We start from the raw sequence: 21,638 nt of genomic DNA, 5'->3' as shown, positions 1-21,638 counted from the left end.
AGCCAGCCGGGCAACAACCACAGCCAGCCGGGCTTCAACCACAGGCAGCCGGGCTACAACCACGGCCAACCGGACTTCAACCACAGCCAGCCGGGCTACAACCACGGCCAGCCGGGCAACAACCACAGCAAAAGGTCTACACAGTGGTGACTCAGTCTGCCGTGCACACTGATACGCATGTTGACCGACAGCTTCCTGGTATCGAAGGTAACAATCCAATAGCAAAGTGTAACATTAACTCAAATAAAAAGCTACGTGTGGCCAGAGGGCTAAGGGATGTAAATGGGAAACAAATCATTAATCAGGCAATCACAAAACACAGGAAGTGGAAAGTCTTTCAAACTGTCAACCACTCCAGAATAATATGGGATCCCAAAGTTAAACCTAAGGGTTTATTTGGTGGTCATCTTAACATAAGAAGTATTGTATCGAAAAGTGACCAAATCCAGCATCTACTAATGGAATCAAATTTAGATTTCCTCTGTCTATCTGAAACCTGGCTACATGAAAACTCACCAACTGCAGCACTAAACATACCAGGCTATCAAATGTATAGAAGAGATAGGGTGAAATCAAAGGGAGGCGGGGTTATGGTCTATCTGAAGGATTGTATCCAATGTAATGAATTACTGCTGTCAAACTGTGATTTGGAATGTATTGGCTTGAATATCACTCTATCACCACAAATGTCTTTTATTCTTATTGTAATGTATCGCCCACCCTCCTCAAATAATGATTTTTATGAAAAATTCCAAAACATGCTCAAGGAATGTCATTTTAAGAAAGAGGTGATAATAATGGGAGATTTTAATGTAAATTGGGAAGATAGATCAATTAGAAAGAACCTCAAACAAATAACCGATGGGCTAGATCTCTCACAGCTGATTAAAGGTCCAACAAGAATAACCCAATCCACCAGAACTCAGATTGATTTAGTGTTCAGTAACAGACCGGAGAGAACCTCAAAAACGTACAACATGATAACTGGGCTATCTGACCACAATCTAACTCTTGTGGTCAGAAAGTTAACAAAAAAGAGATTTAGCTCCTCTACTAAGGAACATGAAAGCATTAGAATCCCCAAGAACATGCAAGAGTCTTTTAAAAACACTATTCATAGTTTTAACTGGAATGATCTGTTATTTGGAAAAAACCTGAGTGAGGGCAGTCAAATATTCTCAAGTAAAATTCAGAGTATAATTGCAGAATTTTCCCGTAGCATTAGGAATAGGAATAAAAAGAACAGTCTTCCCTGGATAAATGCAGACATTTTGAAACTAATGAAAGAACGTGATCTTGCATTAAAAAAGGCCATTAGAACAAAATTTTATCATGACAAATATCACTTTGCCATGTTAAGAAATAAAGTGATAACAGGTCTGAGGAAAGCTAGGGCTGATTTCTTTATTGCTATAATTAGTGAGGCACGGGGTAATCCGAAAGTAATATGGACTCAGTTAAAAAAACAACATCATAGCGCAGGAAGGTCAATTGAACTTGACTTGAATGGAAAGCTGACCAAGGACCCATCTGAAGTAGCAGTAGCTCTTAATCGATACTTTGTTGATTCTGTAGCAACTATTGCAAAGGGCTTCTCGACTGATCATGTTAATGTGTCCTCAGTAAACACAATGGAGCCAGCCTTCAGTATAAACACTGTCTCAGAAATAAAAATCACAGGTATTATTAGATCTCTCAAACCCTCAAAAGCTAAAGATTCATTTGGTATGGACTCAACGATGCTTAAAGATATCGGTTCATCATTAGCCAATCCCATCACTAAAATTGTTAATCTTTCAATATCCCAAGGGCAGTTTCCAAGTATTTGGAAATCTGCAATTGTCACGCCAATTTTCAAATCTGGTGATCATCATTCCACCTGTAACTATAGGCCGATCAGCATCCTCCCTATAATGTCTAAAGTAGCAGAGAAGTGTGTAGCTGAGCAAATCATACACCACCTGAACAACAGCTCATTCCCCCTTCATCCAATGCAATTTGGTTTCAGATCCAACCACTCAACCGAGACGGCTAATTGTTTTTTCAAGCGTGGCGTTGTCGGTGCTGTCTTTCTTGATCTCCGCAAAGCATTTGACACTGTGAATCACAAGGTTCTATTATCCAAGTTATCCAATTTAAATTTTTCTGTTGAGGCACGTCAATGGGTTGAATCATACCTTTTTAACCGAACTCAAACTGTTCGAATAAATAACCAGCAATCTGACACCCTCTCCTTGTCCACTGGTGTCCCACAGGGATCCATACTGGGTCCACTTTTATTTTGTTTGTATATCAACGACTTGCCGTCTGTGTGTCCAGAGGCCCACATTCAAATGTATGCTGATGATACTGTGCTGTATGTGCATGGATTGACAAAAACCGAAGTTGCTGCCAAACTCACAAAGGCCATGCTGAAAATTACAGCATGGCTCAATCAGTGCTGTCTCCAACTAAATGTGTCTAAGACTGTTGGTATGTTCTTCTCCAAAACAAATGACTGTAGTGAAAACCCAGATGTTCTTGTGTCAGGAGAAAAATTTGAAATTGTTAAGGAATTTAAATACCTTGGCATTATTCTGGACTCCAACTTTAATTTCAGGGCACATGTAAAAACTGTCTGCAAAAGGATCAAATTCAATCTTGCCAATTTCAAATTTATACGAAACTCTATGTCCACCCAGGCAGCCATGATGTACATGCATTCAATGATATTCTCTCACATGAGCTACTGTCTGACGAGCTGGTCTCAGGCTAATCACACAACACTAAAACCACTACAGTCTTTGTATAAACAAACACTGAAAGTTCTGGACAAAAAACCAAGGCAATTCCATCACTGTGCAATTTTAAGAAAACACAATCTAGTGAGCTGGGAAAACATGATTAAGCACAAAAATGCATGTCTCTTTTACAAAATCATACATGGCATGGCCCCTCCTCCACTTAGAGAATTTGTAACTATTAGAACAAACCAACATCGGATCACAAGAGGAGTCATGAGAGGGGACTGCATTATTCCATTTAGGAAAAGTACCTTTAGTCAGTCAGCCTTCTCTGTTGCAGCCTCACGTGAATGGAATAACATCCCAACATGTATCAGAGACCTAAACACATATCGGTCATTTAGTTCTAATCTGAAACAGTGGCTGATTGATAATATGATCTGCCAGCACTAAACTTGACCCGCCTGCTCTTGCCTCCTTGTGTCAGCGTGTCTGTGAATTTGTCCTGCAACTTACTTTGTATGCTTGCTTGTTTGTATGCTTTTTGTAGCTCGTTCTATGTCTCTCCTGTGCTGCTTCATGTACTATTGTCATGTCGACTTTTTGTTAGTTTGTTGTGCATGTACTGTCTGCTTTGGTGGGCTACTGCCTCGATGTCTAACACATATAGATGTCCTCTATAAGTCCTAGTCTACCTTTTCAATTTGTGTTTGTTTGATGCTGACTCTTGTTTGTCCTGCATGCTTCATGTATTTTAATGCTTGAACTACTGAATACTTGTATGTGGTTATAATTAATGTTTTATCTGTTGCTTTTCTATGTTGTTTTTTTAAACTCTTTCTGTTATTTGCTTATTTGCTTTTTAGGGAGCCTATTGTTACATCTGGCCAAGGACTGCAGATGGAAACTAACCTTCTGGCTAAATCTGGCATATTTACAGAAATGTCTATTAATATGCACTGTCCCTGTCAAATAAACAAACAAATACAATTTCTCCTCAGATTAGGCCAATAAACCCATGATAAAATAAAAATAAAAACGCTCGATCAAAGGCCCGGCCCGAGTATAGTGGTGGGAAATATCGGCCCGACCCGGCCCGCGTCGGGCTCGGGCTCGGGCAGAGAATCTAAACACTGACTGAAACTACTTAGCAGGTGTCTGTAGGCCTATATCAGGAGTTAATGCACGCCCTGCAGCCAATCAGAATACGAGTATTCCCCCAGACTGTGGTCTAAACAATATTAATCACGAGTTATAATCAACCCCTACACATCAATAGTAATGATAACCCATTAAATACGGTATGATTTCTAGATGTCATGGCAACGTCCACTCGCGACACTGGACTTGCGAGGCATCGACGCGGACTTTCATTCACATAGCCAAAAACAAGAGAATAGGTGGCTAGATAAAATAAACATCCAGACATACAATTCTAAAAAGAACAGATGAAGCAGCTACCCTTTTTTCCTTCGCGGTTTGCCTACAGAGCAGCACACCTGCATTTAATATATCTGTTAAATTATTTGTTCTCATAATGTTATTTCATTTGTTAATAATATATCCCTATATTATGTGGATTACGACCTATTTTTGTATCCAACTTTATTGTACACCGATTTGATTGGTTGTTTTATTTGTTTCTGTATAGAAGTGCATTCTGGGTAATCGACCGTTAGTTAAGACTAAGCACATGCCATGGCTGCTGATGATCTACCAGAGCTGTGAAGAAATTAATAAACATAAAAGTGAAGAGATGTATGACTTGATTCTTTATCAACATGACAGAAGAACATGAAAACGCAACAGGTTATGGGCCCAGACGTGATACAAGAGGAGGAGGATGGCAAAGGTTAGTCTTCAACGGAGATGAAAATAACTTCGAACTGTGGGAAGTGAGGTTTCTCGGCCACATGCGAATGCTCGGCTTGAAGGACACAATACTCTCAACAGATGATCCAGATCCAGAAAAGAACGAAGAATGCTACGCGGAACTAATTCAATTCCTGGATGATAAATGCCTATCGTGATGAGAGAGGCGGTCGATGACGGCAGTAAAGCCTTGAAAATATTAAAGGTTGGGTACGGAATTTGCTTTTTTGGCAATTTTTGCAAAATTACTTGAAATCCTTATCATAACCCGCTTACAGCCACTGAGTTAGAAGTACTGACATGAAAATTAAACAAGTCAATCATCTGTGGAACGGGCAGGGCTCGAAAAACTCCAGCCAATCATTTGGATTGCCACCTCGTTGCATTGGACAGTAAGTACGTCAATCAATGGTCGTACTGCACTCCCCCTCCCCCGCGCCCCGCGCGCGACCCCTTCGTGCAGTACTCGTGACCCAGAGCAAGCTCCTGTTTGTTGTTATCCTGCGGTAGCTACTGGAACTAGTTAATCCACATTTGGACCTAGCAGTAGAAGACAATTTCCATGGCAGACAAGACGCCACCATCCCCACCACCACCACCTCCACCAGCAAAGAGAAGGAAAACTCTTTTTCAGAGAGTAATTGATAATAAAAACGCTGAAAGAGAAAAACTGAAATCAAGAATAATCCTAGGCGCTGCTTTCGAACGTTGGCGGCCACTGAAGGACGAGAAGGGTCTAAAAACCGATGCTTGTGTGGCGGTTGAACTAGTTTCAAAGTTTATACCGTTTATACTCGGTAATACCGGTGTTGAGACGAGTGTATTACTCGTTGTGAAAATGTCCACACGCAGCAACCCTAGTGAAAACCAGGACTTCCAATACAATTATATGAAACAAACATACATTTTCTAAAAATAGTAATGATTTATGTGACCGTTTAATGTTTATAATATCTGGTGCAACCATAGCCGCGAGAACGTATTCTCAGCAGGGGGTGCTGGAAAAAAACAACTCAGCCTGCACTAGACTCGCAACTCGTTACATTGATAAAAAAGATATATAGCAGCGCAGCTCAATTACACCAGTGCATGCGCGCACAGTTGAAAATCGATCGTTGTGTTCACTTCCTTCACACCATGGTTCACATCCAGCTGCTCACAGAACAAGTTTAGCGCACCACCGCTACCCTCACACTTTTTCATATAACCTTTTTTCAGCACTAGGTCATATGAGCATTAAATAAATGCTGCGTCTCAAAATGCCTTGGACAGCATCGAGGATGACTCGCTTTGCCACGGGCCGAAACAGTTCGGAGCGACCACAGCCAGAGCGAACACAGCGGGGCAGAGGAGTGTCAGGAATAGTCTTTGGTGTACACATCAGTACGGCCTATTTTCACTACTGTTTAGTGGCAATGCAGTGTTTTATTCTATGTCTTTTTATTTTCGTATATTATTTCAATGAATACAATTTATTTATTCATAAAAACAAGATCTGGTCTTCAAATCTTTTTTCCAAACATAGGTCGTCTTACAATGGGGTTTGTGTTTATATTCGGACCAATACGGTACAGCGGGCGCTCACATGACGTTAAGCATTTCCTGGTGCATAATGTGACGCTTCAGAACCTAAAATCCCGTTTCTCCCCGTTGACACGACAACACATAACCGGCGTTTTCAGAAATCTCCACTTTGGCCGGAGAAATGATCGTTTTCTGTGATAAGACAGGGCCTCGGACAGGGGGTGTTGCAGCAACCCCAGCACCCCTACTTCCCGCGGTACTGGGTGCAACTTACAGCTGAATGTAGTGCCATGTTGTTAAACGAAAACCTACGCTAGCCTGGCTCGCTCTCGCGCATCTCTGTTCGCGCTCGTGCATGATTGCGCGTCCAGGTACTTGGAATGGGTGGAGTCAGAGTCAGCGTTGAAGGAGAGGGGGTAGGACCATTTGAGTTGTGTATTTTCAAAATCTGCTGGCGTTTCGCAAATCGCGTACCCAACCTTTAAGGAGCCATTACGCCAGTCAGGGTAAGCCCAGAATTATTGCCCTATACACAGAACTAACTTCATTAAAAATGGAGTTGGGAGAAACTGTGACAGGCTACATCATCCGAGCTGAAAAGGCAGTCACTTCGCTCAGAAATGCAAAAGAGGTGATAAGTGACGGGCTGATAATAGCCATGATTCTGAAGGGACTTCCAGAATCATATAAACCGTTCGCCATTCATACGACGCAGAGCAGCGAGGAATTAACGTTTATCCAGTTTAAAGTAAACTACGAAGCTATGAAGAGACAGAAAAGTTCGACACTAAAACAAAATCGGACAATGTAATGAAAGCAGACATGTCGTCTATCGTTTGCTATGGATGTGGAAATCGTGGCCATATGTCAAAAGAGTGCTGCCAAAGTAGTGCGCCAAAATGGTGCAACTACCACAGAAGCTCCACACACAATGACGAGACATGCAGGAGAAAAACAAATCACAAAGATGATGTCAAACAAATCGCGGATGGACAAAAATACCAAGAGGAAGAACAAACATTCGTATTCAAGGTCAGTTAAAAATTCCTCCCGGACAATATTAAAAGTAACAGACTAATGGTAGATTGTGGAGGCGGAGCAACATCACACATCATCACTGAGGAAGATGCATTCGCAAAATTTGACGAGACTTTTAACCCAAATGCACACTACATGGAGCTAGCTGATGGAACCAGGATGAACAACGTGGCATTGAAACGAGGGGGCGCAGAGATGTGTTTGCAGGACAGAGAAGGAAGATGCAGCAAGGTCACACTGAAGAAGGCCTTATTCATACCGCCATATCCACAGAGCATATTCTCTGTGAAAGCAGCTACTACTAATGGAGCCACGGTGACATTCCAAGAGGGACGGGATGAACTGATTCACAAAGATGGGACTGTTTTCCCCATAGAGAGACTGTACTACTTGGAAATGGCAAATAACAAACGATGTGTTACAAATGCAGTTAAGGATATGATGTCCACTGACAAAGTGAGTTTATCTTGTGATGTCAAAACATGGCATGAGATTTTGGGACACTGCAATATTAATGATGTGTTAAAATTACCAAATGTGGTAGAGGGTATGAAGATCACAGGTAACACCAAGATAGACTGCAATGTGTGCACTGAGGGAAAATTCAGCAAAAGCAAAAATAAGAGAGCCGATGCAAAAGCTAGTGCGCCCCTGGAGCTGGTACATACAGACTTAGCAGGCCCGATTGAACCAACTGGAGCTGTGTCAGTTTACTTCCTTAAAACCAAAAGTGACACGACCCTAGCTACAAAGAAATTCCTTGCAGACAGTGCGCCATATGGCAGGGTCAAGTGTATAAGATCAGATAATGGCACTGAATACACAAGCGATATTTTTCAGTCACTGTTAAAGTGCGTATTGGAAGTTAATGTTTTTAAAAATATTTATACATAACATTCTCTGAAAATTGCTCTTTGAAATTAAAATGCAGGATTTTATCAGTTTAAAAAAGTATATCGGCAAAAAATCCAGTTTTAAAGTGACTATTTTGAGCAAGGCTTCAAAAACCGTTGTTTTTTTATGTGATACGTCAAAAGCGTCATATTACGTAGGAATTGGTAGACGCGGTCGCTGTTGCTGCCTCAGCTCTATGCGTAGTTGTGAGTAGTTACCGCGGTGATGGGTCTTGTATTCCCCCCCTGTGGTTTTTGGGTTTTTCTAATCGACGAGATGAGGTTTTGTATCTGTGGGGGTTGTTCCAACTCCGACCTCCTGTCCGACCATCTCCGATTTCACAGTTTCCCCGATCGGAGAAAGGATGGAGCAGGCTTTCGAGCCTGCAAACCCTCACGTTAGTTGTACTCACTCGTTCTCCAGTAGGGGCATACACACAACCTCTTTGACGCCAGGGTTGTTGGCCTTTTCACTGGAGCAGCGCTGAAGGTGGCCAGGCGCACCGCGGCCCGGCCGTCCCACGGGCCCGGTGCCACGCGGGGCCGCAGGGACACCATCTGCGTGGGTCCTCCCGGCGGGAGGTCGAGGTCGTCGCTCCGGAGGCTGAACGAGGTTGGGCTCGGATGGGACCGACCCGTGTAGGTCAGCCCGCCGTTGGTATTGGTGGACGGAGTTCTTGAGCGCTCCACAAACACCTGGAAACGGATCTTGTCCAGTAGGGAGCAGTTTATGTGATCGACCCGAACCAGGTCCTCGATGCTCTTGAACGGACCGTGTTGGGTCCGATAGGCGACAATGTTCCAGGCGATTTTCTCCGTGATGCCGCGGATGCTCATGAGCTGCGGCGGGGTGGCGGTGTTGATGTTCATGCCGCTGCAGGAGGACATATGCTCCGGGTCTCTCCGCAGGGAGGACGGGGAGTGCTGCGACGAACTGGTCCTACTCGACACGCAGATCTCCACTTTAATAATCTCCAGTTTGGTGGCGCCTATCCCACTCACCAGCGCTAGGTCCTCCACCTTCTTGAAGCCCCCGATGCAGTCCCGGTACTCCACGATGCTCCGCGCCACGGGGCGGTTGACACCGGGCAGGGTCATGAGCTCTTCCTCCGTGGCCGTGTTGATGTTCAGCCGCTCCTGGTTCACCATAATTCTCCTGACACCACAACTCTATCTCCCTCCTATTGCCATGGTGTCTCCCCCTTTTAGGTGGTTGCTGTTCTCCCTCACGGCTAGCTGGCTCAAAATTGAACGGAAGTGGTCCGAAACTGTTATCCATTGTTGTTATGTTGCCTATGTAGTCTATGATGATTAGAACGTCCGTCTACCAATTCCTACGTCACGCTCGAAAACTAGCGTTTGAGATGCGGAAGTAAAATTGTATCACAAAAACGGCTCAAGATGCCACTTGTAGTGTAGATTTATTAATAAAAACTAAATAATCGTGTATTCGAATTTTTTTCCTATATGATTCTTCACTGCAGTATCTAACTTCCAATACGCACTTTCGGGAAAAGGGTATAAGACATGAAACGTCATCCCCATACTCTCCCCACCAAAACGGTACAGCCGAGAGACAGTGGAGAACCCTGTTTGAGATGGGGAGATGTCTCTTATTAGAGAAAGGGTTACCGAAAGTATTATGGCCTTATGCTGTACAACATGCTTCTCATGTTCGAAATAGATGTTACAATGACAGAACTGAAAACACCCCATATTTCATGTTAACAGGGAGAAAACCAAATGTGGGTGTTTGGATCTGATTGTTATACTTACAAACATGTGTTGGGAACGTTACTTTAAAAAAGTAATTAGTTATAGTTACTCACTACTTGTTCCAAAAAGTAACTGAGTTAGTAACTGAATTACTCTATAATAAAAGTAAGTAGTTACCAGGGAAAGTAACTATTTGCGTTGATATAAGTTGATATATGTGAAAGATTTGGATTTTTCTGAGCAGTTTTCATTTGGCCTTAATGTGTTAAATGGTTGAACTGCCCATTCAAGGCCCTGATATGCTTCCAACCCAACTGAGGCCCCGTCCACACTAACCCGGGTAAATCTACAAATGCATCATATTCATCCGTTTAGTCCATCTGTCCAAACTAAAACGGAGAATTCCGACACTGAAAACGATGCTTTTCGAAAACGATTGCTGAGGTGGATAAATGTGAAAACGATGGGTTCGCGTTGTAGTGTGGACAGACGGAGGCTTTCAGAAACTATGACGTTCGATTGCCATGACACTGCCACAAGCTTGCGCTATAGACCGAGAAGCTCATCAAAAGAATGGCATGTGAAATGCAAATGAGGGTCTCTCTGTACATCGTACTAATTTATCTCCAGAAACAACTCGACATATTGAGTCAAACATATTCCTTGCTCCAACGCCGGAGGCGAGCGCTGTACTTAATGTTCTTAAGTGATGGTAAAAAAAAACGAAAGACGACAGTTCAAACCGTAGCCTACTTGAAGCGGCGTTTCTGAGCCAAGACCTGTTCGAAAATGATTAACCAGCTGATCAACTGTAAATATCATCTGATCATGCGCCTGTAATCTTAACAGAGAGGCGTGGCGGAGTAACGTAACCATGACAACAGCTGTTTATCAATATGATTTCAGTGTGGAACGTGGATGCAAAACATTCTGAAAACGATATGAAAACGATAGTGTGGACGGTGATCATTTCCATTGTGGATGTGCGTTTTTACATTTACCCGGGTTATTGCGGATGGGGCCTGGATTTCAATTTGCTTGGTTGCAAAGGCTGTGGAACATCTTCCAGATACTACAGAAAATTCCAACTTTTCATCGGATTGCTCCGGACTCGCCATTTCTGCTGCTTCATTGAATCGGTTTGGTGTGTGCGTTTGCGTGTGTGTGGCGCGCGTGTCCTGGCTTGTGTGAAAAAAACTGGCTCAGATTGGCTACCATGAAACATGACTGCCTTAGCCAATCATAATCGCTTATCTCGTTGTTAAGCCACCCGGTCTCCTCACTAGCAGTTTGTGTTTGGAGCCAGGGGTGCGTTCGGATTACGCAGTTTATTCAATCAATTCATAGTAACGCACTGCATTCGTACAGTAACGTAACGGCGTTGTAACAACGGAAATAGTAATTAGTTAGATTACCCCGTTACTGAAAAAATAACGGCGTTACGTAACGCCGTTATTTTAAACGGCGTTATTCCCAACACTACATGACCATAAGAAACTAGACCCGAGAGGTGAAAGAGGGATATTTGTTGGTCACAGTCATAGGCGTCGATTACGGGGGGGACGGGGGGGACATGTCCCCCCCACTATTTGAAAAACGAATTTTGTCCCCACCACTTTTAAAAAAGGGAAAAAAAAAATAAAAAATTAAAAATCCCCACATACTCAACCGAAATCGTCGAGTCTAAAATCATGTGATAGGCGCGCTCGAAGACATCATTTATTAGATAGGCCTACCTAATAAACCGTTGGAACACACAAGACCGGAACCCATGGCAACGCCGGTAAACAAACCCCGACTCCCGAGAAGCCCAATCCCTATGAGCTCCCTGCGCTACGGCCATCCGGAGGCACACAGAGCTTTTGGCCGTGATATTATAGATACAATTATATTATATTATATACTATTATATATAGAGCTCCGAGAGTCGCAAACGGCAACAATCACTTTCTCCTCCATGCTGCAGTACACCCCGGACTGCACTGCGCTGAGTTTGACGGTTGAACGCTGATTGGCTGTTACGTTACACATGTCACTCAGTGGCCACGCTGTTGAACGCTGATTGGCTGTCATCACGCGAAATTCGTGTCAAAGTTGAAATTTTTCACGCCACAAATCCTCGTGAACGCGCTTGCCTGTGCACGGCGAAAGTGTGGCGCGACAAATCAAAAATATTCGCCCGATACGCGTTTATACGTTCACTTTGTATGGGATCTTGTCGTCCCGTTGCATTTTGGGGTGAACGCACTGGAGAAGTTTCAAGACAGCCAAAATTGACATTTTTATTCAGAAAATAGCCGGTCCTTTTGCTTCCTATAAAAAGCATGTTTGTGACACTGGATATCGATATGGATACGTCATCTAGCCTGCATGTGGAGGGCCACATAAGGTAAGAAATTGGTTTACGTAAACTTTGCTGCTGGTTCTGTTTGCTCGTGAATCGTGATGACCTGGCCAAAGGTTACCAACGGTCCCAAGCGATTTTGATCTGATTCTGGTTGGTGCTCCAGTTAGTATGCGTTGTATATATAGATTGCAGCTAGTAGCAGCTACACACGATTGCTATGCCAATGTGGTTATAGTTGGTTTTGTCTGATTGAGATATGTGACGACTTGTAGCCTGGTAGGCCTATCCTGACATAAATATGTTCTCGCATAACCTGTGTGATTATCCTAAACTGAAGGGGATTTTATTTGCGGACAATTTTCTTATGATGTTGTAACGAGTGAAGTCTACATTGGTCCTTCGCAAGTGTTTACTGGTGGTCAGGATTTGGCAGATGCAATTCTACTCTGGGTGCTTGTATTTTTCTTTTTTTAATGCAGCATAACATATGCTACCAGCAGCCCTTGCGCGTCTTCAAAAGGCTGATGCTCAGTACCTCGTTTCATTTCGTACCCCCTTTACAGTCTGGCATTGTTTGTCTGGTAAACTCTGTCGATGTCAAGATAAGTGTTAAATTGCCAACACTGTTCTTTGTCCTGTGTGTATTCAGTATTAGGCCTACATATCCCGAGCCAATACCTTGGTGTTTCCAACGTTGTTTTGCAAAAACAGCCAAAACACAAACTGTGGTTTTCAACTTTTATTGTTCGAATAGGATCTTCATAGGGCTGGCCCGAATGCCATTTTTCAGGCTTCGAATACTCGTTGGTTTTTCCGAGCGAATATTCGAATACTCGTTCCAGAAAAAAACACCATCAAAAACAACATTAATAATCCTTATATACTCCCTGGAACCGATTTTGACAGTATCTGCATATTTTGTTGAAGATTTAATAGCTTTTTGAACGTTAATTAGTAGGCCTAAGTAGGTTGAAGTTCCTTAGTTTTTCCCCGTGAAAGCGAACAGCTGTTGCTCCGTTCCAAATCAGCTGTTCTCTGTCATCTCAGCCCTTACGGGAGCTTTTCAATTCATCCTGGAACGTGCATCTTTTCAGGGAATTTGTACAATAAATCCATAACAAATACCGAATATTGATTGTCTTATGTGTCCATATTATATCCATTATATTGCCCGGGTATTCCCAAGACGCTCACGCTCTGCAGCAAGCCAGTCACAGTTGATTGGCGCGGCGCTGTACAGCGAACGTAAACAAACAACTAAGCTAAGGTTTTAAGCATTACTTTTCCTCCAGAGATCCCGCTAATGTTGTGTTATAAAGTAAAGCGAAGCAAGATATCTATTCTTCCTCCACCTCTCTCGCTTCTCTGCTTGGTGTCGCTGACGCTTATAGTTTGCCTCGCTCGCTCTGATAAAGTCACCTACGTGGAAAAAAAAAATAACGAAGCTCCGAATACTGATTTAAGCTTCAAATAGTAATTTTACGAACCAGTATTCGAATATTCGAATAATTTCAACACCTGACAATACACTGTAGAGCAGGGATGGGCAACTTTCATGATAAAGAGGGCCACATTTTTTATCATAACCATCGGAGGGCCACATGACTGCACACTTCAACTAAACGTGAGCTGAGAGAAGCTACATCATTTTGAATTTGGTAGATGATTTCCTGTATTCTGGTGCATTTTGGCGATGGCCACTACCTAAAAAATCGTCCAGAATCATAACCTATGTACGGTATGTTAATTGAACCAACATACATTAATTTCATGTTTTCCATGCTCAAACAGCCACATGAATGGTCAGTATTTTTATCAGTGCAAAGGGCTCACATACATCATCATTCAAAGAAGTCAAAAAACTGAAAAACAGTGGCCCAACATTAAGTGCAACAACTCAATGAACTCAAACCCAACAAACAGTTGTAGTAGTTGTAGTGGCGACTTAAGTGGATCTTTAATGACTGATATCGCTTCTAAGCAAACTAGACGCATGGGTTTGCCTTTGAATTCTATGAATTCTTCTCATCTTTCTTGAACGAGTTTTCTGTAACTCGATCAATTATTATTATTATTATAATATATATATTTTTTTTTTACATTATGTGCGGGCTGAGTGGGCATGCGGCCCGCGGGCCGCCAGTTGCCCATCCCTGCTGTAGAGCATATTGTAATGCAGCGTTGAATGGATGAATAGCTTACATAAGGGTACCCAGCACTTTTCAGACCACACTCAAGCTTATGGTTATTGTCCCCACCACTTCTAAAAACAAACTGACGCCCTTGGTCACAGTAAAAACAGCCCGGCATACCTGATCTACAACCCACACACAGAGAAAGTGTCAAAACACAGACTGGTGAAGTTCATTAAAAGAAACAGTATTGAACAACAAACACAGACTGAATACGATTCAGAAGTCCAGAGTTACGAAGCCAAAAACCCCAGTACTGAGAATAATACTGATATGACACATGACGAGAATCTGAGCACAGAAGATTATACAGATGAGTCACAATGTGATGAAACAACAGAGAACGTAGTTCTAGATGAAAACAGTGCAGACCCCGAACCTTGTCATAGTCAAAATCTTCACCAAAAGAGGGAAAGAAAACCACCAAAATATTTAGAGGACTACATTACAGATGTTGATAATACAGATGTATCCCATGTAAGTATTGATTATTGTTACAAGGCAGTACATGGAATCCCCCAGAGCTACAGTGATGCCCTGAGGTCACCCGAGGGGCCAGGATGGGAACGGGCTATGAAGGAAGAGCTCGACTCACTTGAAGAAAATGACACATTTGAACTGACGTCTCTACCAAAGGGTAAAAATACAGTTGGGGGGAAATGGGTGTATGCCGTTAAAGAAAATGTTGAAAAGGGAAAAATATTTAAAGCAAGATACGTTGCAAAGGGGTACAGCCAAACAGAGGGCATAGACTACCATGAGGCATTTGCTCCAACAGCTAATCTTATTTCATTGAGAGCCTTAATGCAGGTAGCAGTTCAAAACGACTTAATAGTCCATCAGATGGATGTGAAAACGGCATACTTGCATGCTCCAATAGATGAAGAGATTCTCTTAGAACAACCACAGGGTTTTGAAAAGACATCTGAGACGGGAGAAAAATTAGTTTACAAACTAAAGATATCCATTTACGGACTAAACTGTCCGGAAGAAACTGGTATAAACTTCTAAATGATCTTTTAGAAGAAAACAACTTTGTGAGAAATGTATCTGACCACTGTGTGTACAGAAAGCAAACAGATAGTGAAACTATCATTGTGTTAACCTGGGTGGATGATTTTATCATCGCAGCTAGCAATAATGATCTGCTCAACAGGTTCAAAGACACTATGCAATCCCAATTCAAAATTAAGGATTTGGGGAAAATATCATGCTTCTTGGGCATTGATTTTGAACCAGATGGAAAGGAAATAAAAATGAGTCAGAAAAGGTACATCCTAAAAATGTTGGAAAAGTTTGGAATGTCAGACTGTAAACCTAGATCTACCCCATGTGAGCTAAAGGTGGAGAGTGACAGCAATGAGGAGGACAGCAACAATGAGGTGTTAAATCCGAAAGAATACAGGGAAATTGTAGGCAGTCTGATTTATGCCATGACCTGTACGAGACCAGATATAAGCTGGATAGTAAGTAAACTTTCACAAACACTGGCAAAGCCAAAATCAGAGAATTTAGTGGCTGCCAAACATGTTTTGAGATACCTAAAAGGTACTTATGACTACGAATTATGTTTCGCTAAAACAGATGAGGACTTAAAACGAATAGCCTTCAGTGATTCAGACTGGGCATCTTCTGTGGAAGATAGACGTAGCACTACAGGATACTGTTTTAGCTTAACCAAGCAAGGCCCTGCCATCTCGTGGAAATCAAAGAAACAACCCACAGTAGCATTATCAACGTGTGAAGCTGAATACATCGGCATGGCAAACACTACTCAGGAAAGCATGTATCTAACCCAACTGTTAAATGGTATGGATAATAAAGTCTACAGTTGCACTAAGGTCGATAGTGTTTAAATGTGGTCGATAGTGTTTAAATGTGGTCGATAGTGTTTGAATATGGTCGATAGGGTTTAAATGTGGTCGATAGGGTTTATATATGGTCGATAGGGTTTACATGTGGTCGATAGGGTTTACATGTGGTCCATAGTGTTTAAATGTGGTCCATAGTGTTTAAATGTGGGCGATAGTGTTTAACTGTGGGGGATAGTGTTTAAATGTGGTCGATAGGGTTTACGTGTGGTCCATAGTGTTTAAATGTGGGTGATAATGTTTAAATGTGGGCAATGGTGTTTACATGTGGTCGATATTGTTTAAATGTGATCGATAGTGTTTAAATATGGTCGATAGTGTTTAAATGTTCTTTTCCCTCACTCTCCACCTCATCCCTAACTCTCCACCTCAAGCTGGTGTGTAGTGAGCGTTCTGGCACCGATTGGCTGCCGTGCATCACCCAAGTGGGTGCTACATATTGGTGGTGGTTAGTGAGGTCCCCCCTTCACTTTAGGCGTCTTTGAGTGTTATTAATTATTATTATTCTTCATGTTTAACCTCTGTTTTCCTTTTATTCCTAGTCTGTTTTACATAGTTTTGAATGATGACTATATGCTCTGTAAGGTGACCTTGGGTGTCTTGAAAGGCGCCTCTAAATTAAATGTATTATTATTATTATTAAGATCCATGGAGACAATCAGGGTGCCATCGCACTGAGTAAGAATCCAGTGCACAGACAGAGGTCTAAACACATAGATGTCAAATATCACTTCATTCGTGATGCACAAAGGGAGGGCAAAATAGTCATTGTTTACTGCCCATCAGAAGACATGGTTGCAGACATGTTGACTAAACCTGTAACAAAGAATGCAATGGTTAAATTCAAAAGGTTCTTTTTTGGATGTTAAACATGCACCTAATGTATGTCTTTGAAAAATGAGAACAAGTGGGGGTGTTAAATTATGTGTTCTCATTATGTTATTTCATTTGTTAATAATATATCCCTACATTATGTGGATTACGACCTATTTTTGTATCCAACTTTATTGTACACCGATGTGATTGGTTGTTTTACTTGTTTCTGTATAGAAGTGCATTCTGGGTAATCTACTGTTAGTTAAGACTAAGCACAAGAAATTAATAAACAGAAAAGTGAAGAGATGCAAGACTTGATTCTTTATCAACATGACAGAAGAACATGAAAACGCAACAATATCCGTGTATTGTCACAATTTCTCAGAATCAAAGGTGGAAGTAGAAACGGGTGGCCAAAAGCTGTCATATTGTTAGTTATCACAGACAATTTTAAGTAGAAACGGGTGGCCAAAAGCTGTCATTTGTTAGTTATCACAGACAATTTTCAACAATGAATGATCTGTACGGAGCTCCTTAAGGGACCTTAGGGAGAACGCTCCCGGACAGAACCTTAGTTTGGAAGTCGTGCTTAGTGACATGACAAATACTTCCAATTGAAATACAAAATTTAGAAAATATCCTACGTGTCCCTGATCATGTTTCAATAGATTAAATAACGTGACAGTGTCACGTATTTTCGTGAGACCAGGTTCGAGCGTGTGCATGGGTTGAAGTGCGTGTGTCTCACGCCGAATGCATGAGACTTGAGAGCCCTGTACTTACGTGACACAAACCAGCACCGCATAGTTCTCTCCCGCTTGAGATGACGTCTTTCTTTATAGGTTCATGGGTCTGATGCGCCGATTTCCCAGGCTGATATTTCCGGAGATTTTCGGGCATCTTCGACAATTTGGCTATAGATTGTCTCATTACACGCTAAATAATATAATTATAGCCTAATTATATATATAGCCTATATATATATATATATAGGCAATATATATAATTCGGCAATATATTTAAGCAATAGATCACGCCAGGCTGTGGTATGTGCTCATTATACCACTGTGAAGGGGCGTTGTCCGGCCCCGACGCGCAGCGGAGGGCCGGCGACCCCCTTCACAGTGGTATAATGAGCACATGCCACTGACTGAAGGGATCTATTGCTTTTATACAACGGTTACTGTTATGGCGAAACGAAAGTCATAGACACAATACATTTAAAAAGAAACCAAGAAAGTCAAAGTAGCCGTTTTATTAAAGACTACCAAAAAGTAGTCCCTCCTGGCTGCCTTCAAAATGCACGACGGTCGCTATGCAACACACTTTAGCGTCCCTCCGAGAGAACGGTTGTAACAGTTTCCACTTCAAGGCGCGGAGTGATACTTTCACAAAATGATCGGGTGTCATAGTCAACACAGTCTCACTCCGAGAACGTCAAATACCGACTGTTGGCCAAGGCCCTTTAGCGTCGGTGACTGACAGGAAAGGTACCCTTTTTAGTCGGTCGGTGACGGTAAAGGTACCCTTCGGCGTCTTCTGCATACGGAATGGGGGGTGCCTCACTACGTCTCTAATAGACGCTGTGAGCATCTTTCCTATTGGATAGTTTTTAGGATATTCTTCTGTGAAAATGGCGGACATACTTTTCAATCCTGGGTGGAAAATATGATATTTTAGCATAGTTAAACCATTAAAAGTGTTTATGTAAACATTTTTAGCGAGAAATGTGCATTTTACTTTCATAATCGTCGTTCGGCGAATGTGAAGGATGTTTGGTTTGATAGATATGACGAAGAATATTTCATCGGGCGATAATGGCCGGCGTACAGGCATCCCGGGCTCACGAAAATAGGTGACACTGTCACGTTATTTAATCTATTGAAACGTGATCAGGTACACGTATTTTCTAAATGTTCGTGTCAAAAAGCACAATTTTCAAACTCATGCATATCGATTGGAAGTATTTGTCGTGATTTGTCACTAAGCACGACTTCCATCTAAGGTTCTGTCCGGGAGCTTTCTCCCTATTGTCCCTTAAGGAGCTCCGTACAGAACATTTATTGTTAAAAATTGTCTGTGATAACTAAGAATATGACAGCTTTTCCAGTCTCACCAATATGCGCACAGATCGCACGGTTTGACACTTTCAAAATGCGTGCAGTACATACGCCAAATGACCATTTTGTGTGCATACGATACGCAAAACCCAGCATTAACTACTGTGGAGGGCGGATACGTCCATTTCGCGTGCATATGATACGCAAAACCCAGCATTAACTGAATGGGAGATGCAATATCTTAGGACAGATTCACCATTTAACGTGTTTCTAATGACATTTCTAGCGAGAAATGTAGGCCTACTTTTCCCTTGAATAATCCTCAGTCAGTGAATGTGTATGATCTTTATTAATCTTTATTATCTGAATGGGAAATGCAGCTCACGTGTTTCCTGCTTTTGTGTTATTAAACCGTTACTTTATGTAACTTTCAATGATATCATCTTGTTAGAAACACACTGAGAGCCAACCCAGTCGCCAAAAGCATACGTTGACAGTGTACGTTTTCGTGAACACTGGATTACGTCGCATTTCAACATAAAATAGCGTGTTATACACACACACACACACACACACACACACACACATACACACACACACACACACACACACACACACACACACACACACACACACACACACACACACACTGCATTTCGCTGCCAAATATATAAATACTAAGGCAGAATAAAGAATAAATTAATTCATTATCATTCAACTTCAACATGCGTTATTACAGTATAGTGGTGGAGGGATGACGTATGTTGGCCTACCCGGAAGTGAGCGTCGCCCTGGGTTCCCTTGACAAAAAGGATTTTGGATTATTGCAGAAAAATTAGCATCTTTGAAGCACCTCCTCAAAAACTGAAAATAAATAAAAATAACTGTGCTCCAAAGAAAGAAATGTAAACCAATGCATTCCGAATGGGAGTGTTTTCCGATTTTTCCATGCTACACAGAACGAAATGTAAACCCATGCAAATAAAGACTTCATGGTCATAATCATTTAAATATCATTAATCTCCTGAGGGTGGTATTTTATTTTTTTTAACGGGGCTGAATCCAGTCACTTGACCGTCATGGTTGCTATGGTGGTTGCTATCCACCAGCCCCTCTAATCCTTACATGGCTCTAAAAACCACGCGGCAAATGAGCTGCCGTAAATTGTGTTGTTTTTGTCGTAAACTACACTCCGATGGTTAAAAAATAGACGGATATTCCAAGGTATCCTTAAAAGGCAGCTTGGATGTTTTTATTTTCTGCAGTTTAGACTTCTTCTATAACCTATTTTTGAAAGCAAAACACCAAGCTCATTGATTTAACGAGGCAGGGTTATTTGAAACAATTTATTAAATAAATATTTATGAGAGGTCATTCCTTCTCCTGAGTTTTCTTCCTATTTATGTCTAGTGTACAACCCTACTGTCCACAAGCATCACCCCCCCCTCCCCATATGGATTTGGAGAATTGTTGCCACGTCCCAGTGGTGGAGGTATCATATATATGAAAGAGGGCATTCAACTATACTACAATGATCAATTAGGAGGCCGAAGCCCTAAAGGAAGTGATGCAATAGGTGACTGGGTCGACGACATTTAAGTAAGCTTTTCTTTGAGGTCTCTTATATATCAAAGGGGGTCTCAAAGGACGCATACGCTTCAACCTGTGGCTCCAGCCCTACAGGAAATGACTCAGCAAGTGCTCCATCTCGTTGCACCTCACCCAGCGGCTCGCTTGCAAGATTTTGGCCTGAAGTTCTTCTTGTTTTGCTTTCAAAAATAGGTTACAGAAGAAGTCTAAACTGCAGAAAATAAAAACATCCAAGTAGCATGGAAAAATCGGAGAAACACTCCCATTCGGAATGCATTGGTTTACATTTCTTTCTTTGGAGCACAGTTATTTTTATTTATCTTCAGTTTTTGAGGAGGTGCTTCAAAGATGCTAATTTTTCTGCAATAATCCAAAATCAAATGGAAAAACCCGTTGGCTTTTTGTCAAGGGAACCCAGGGCGACGCTCACTTCCGGGTAGGCCAACATACGTCATCCCTCCACCACTATACTGTAATAACGCATGTTGAAGTTGAATGATAATGAATTAATTTATTCTTTATTCTGCCTTAGTATTTATATATTTGGCAGCGAAATGCAGTGTGTGTGTGTGTGTGTGTGTGTGTGTGTGTGTGTGTGTGTGTGTGTGTGTGTGTGTGTGTGTGTGTGTGTGTGTGTGTGTGTGTGTGTGTATAACACGCTATTTTATGTTGAAATGCGACGTAATCCAGTGTTCACGAAAACGTACACTGTCAACGTATGCTTTTGGCGACTGGGTTGGCTCTCAGTGTGTTTCTAACAAGATGATATCATTAAAAGTTACATAAAGTAACGGTTTAATAATACAAAAGCAGGAAACACGTGAGCTGCATTTCCCATTCAGATAATAAAGATTAATAAAGATCATACACATTCACTGACTGAGGATTATTCAAGGGAAAAGTAGGCCTACATTTCTCGCTAGAAATGTCATTAGAAACACGTTAAATGGTGAATCTGTCCTAAAATATTGCATCTCCCATTCAGTTAATGCTGGG

At 41.9% G+C, this 21,638-nt stretch overlaps 1 pseudogene; it reads right to left on the bottom strand.

Annotated features, from left to right (window-relative positions):
* Nucleotides 1–8,459: 8,459 nt before the first annotated feature.
* Nucleotides 8,460–9,623, bottom strand: LOC130393425 (endonuclease/exonuclease/phosphatase family domain-containing protein 1-like; annotated as a pseudogene).
* Nucleotides 9,624–21,638: the final 12,015 nt, after the last annotated feature.

The sequence above is a fragment of the Gadus chalcogrammus genome, chromosome 12 (assembly GCF_026213295.1).
Source record: "Gadus chalcogrammus isolate NIFS_2021 chromosome 12, NIFS_Gcha_1.0, whole genome shotgun sequence".
In the NCBI taxonomy this organism is placed as follows: domain Eukaryota; kingdom Metazoa; phylum Chordata; class Actinopteri; order Gadiformes; family Gadidae; genus Gadus; species Gadus chalcogrammus.
The sequence above is the reverse complement of the archived record's forward strand: the minus strand, read 5'-3'. Positions and strand labels throughout refer to the sequence as shown.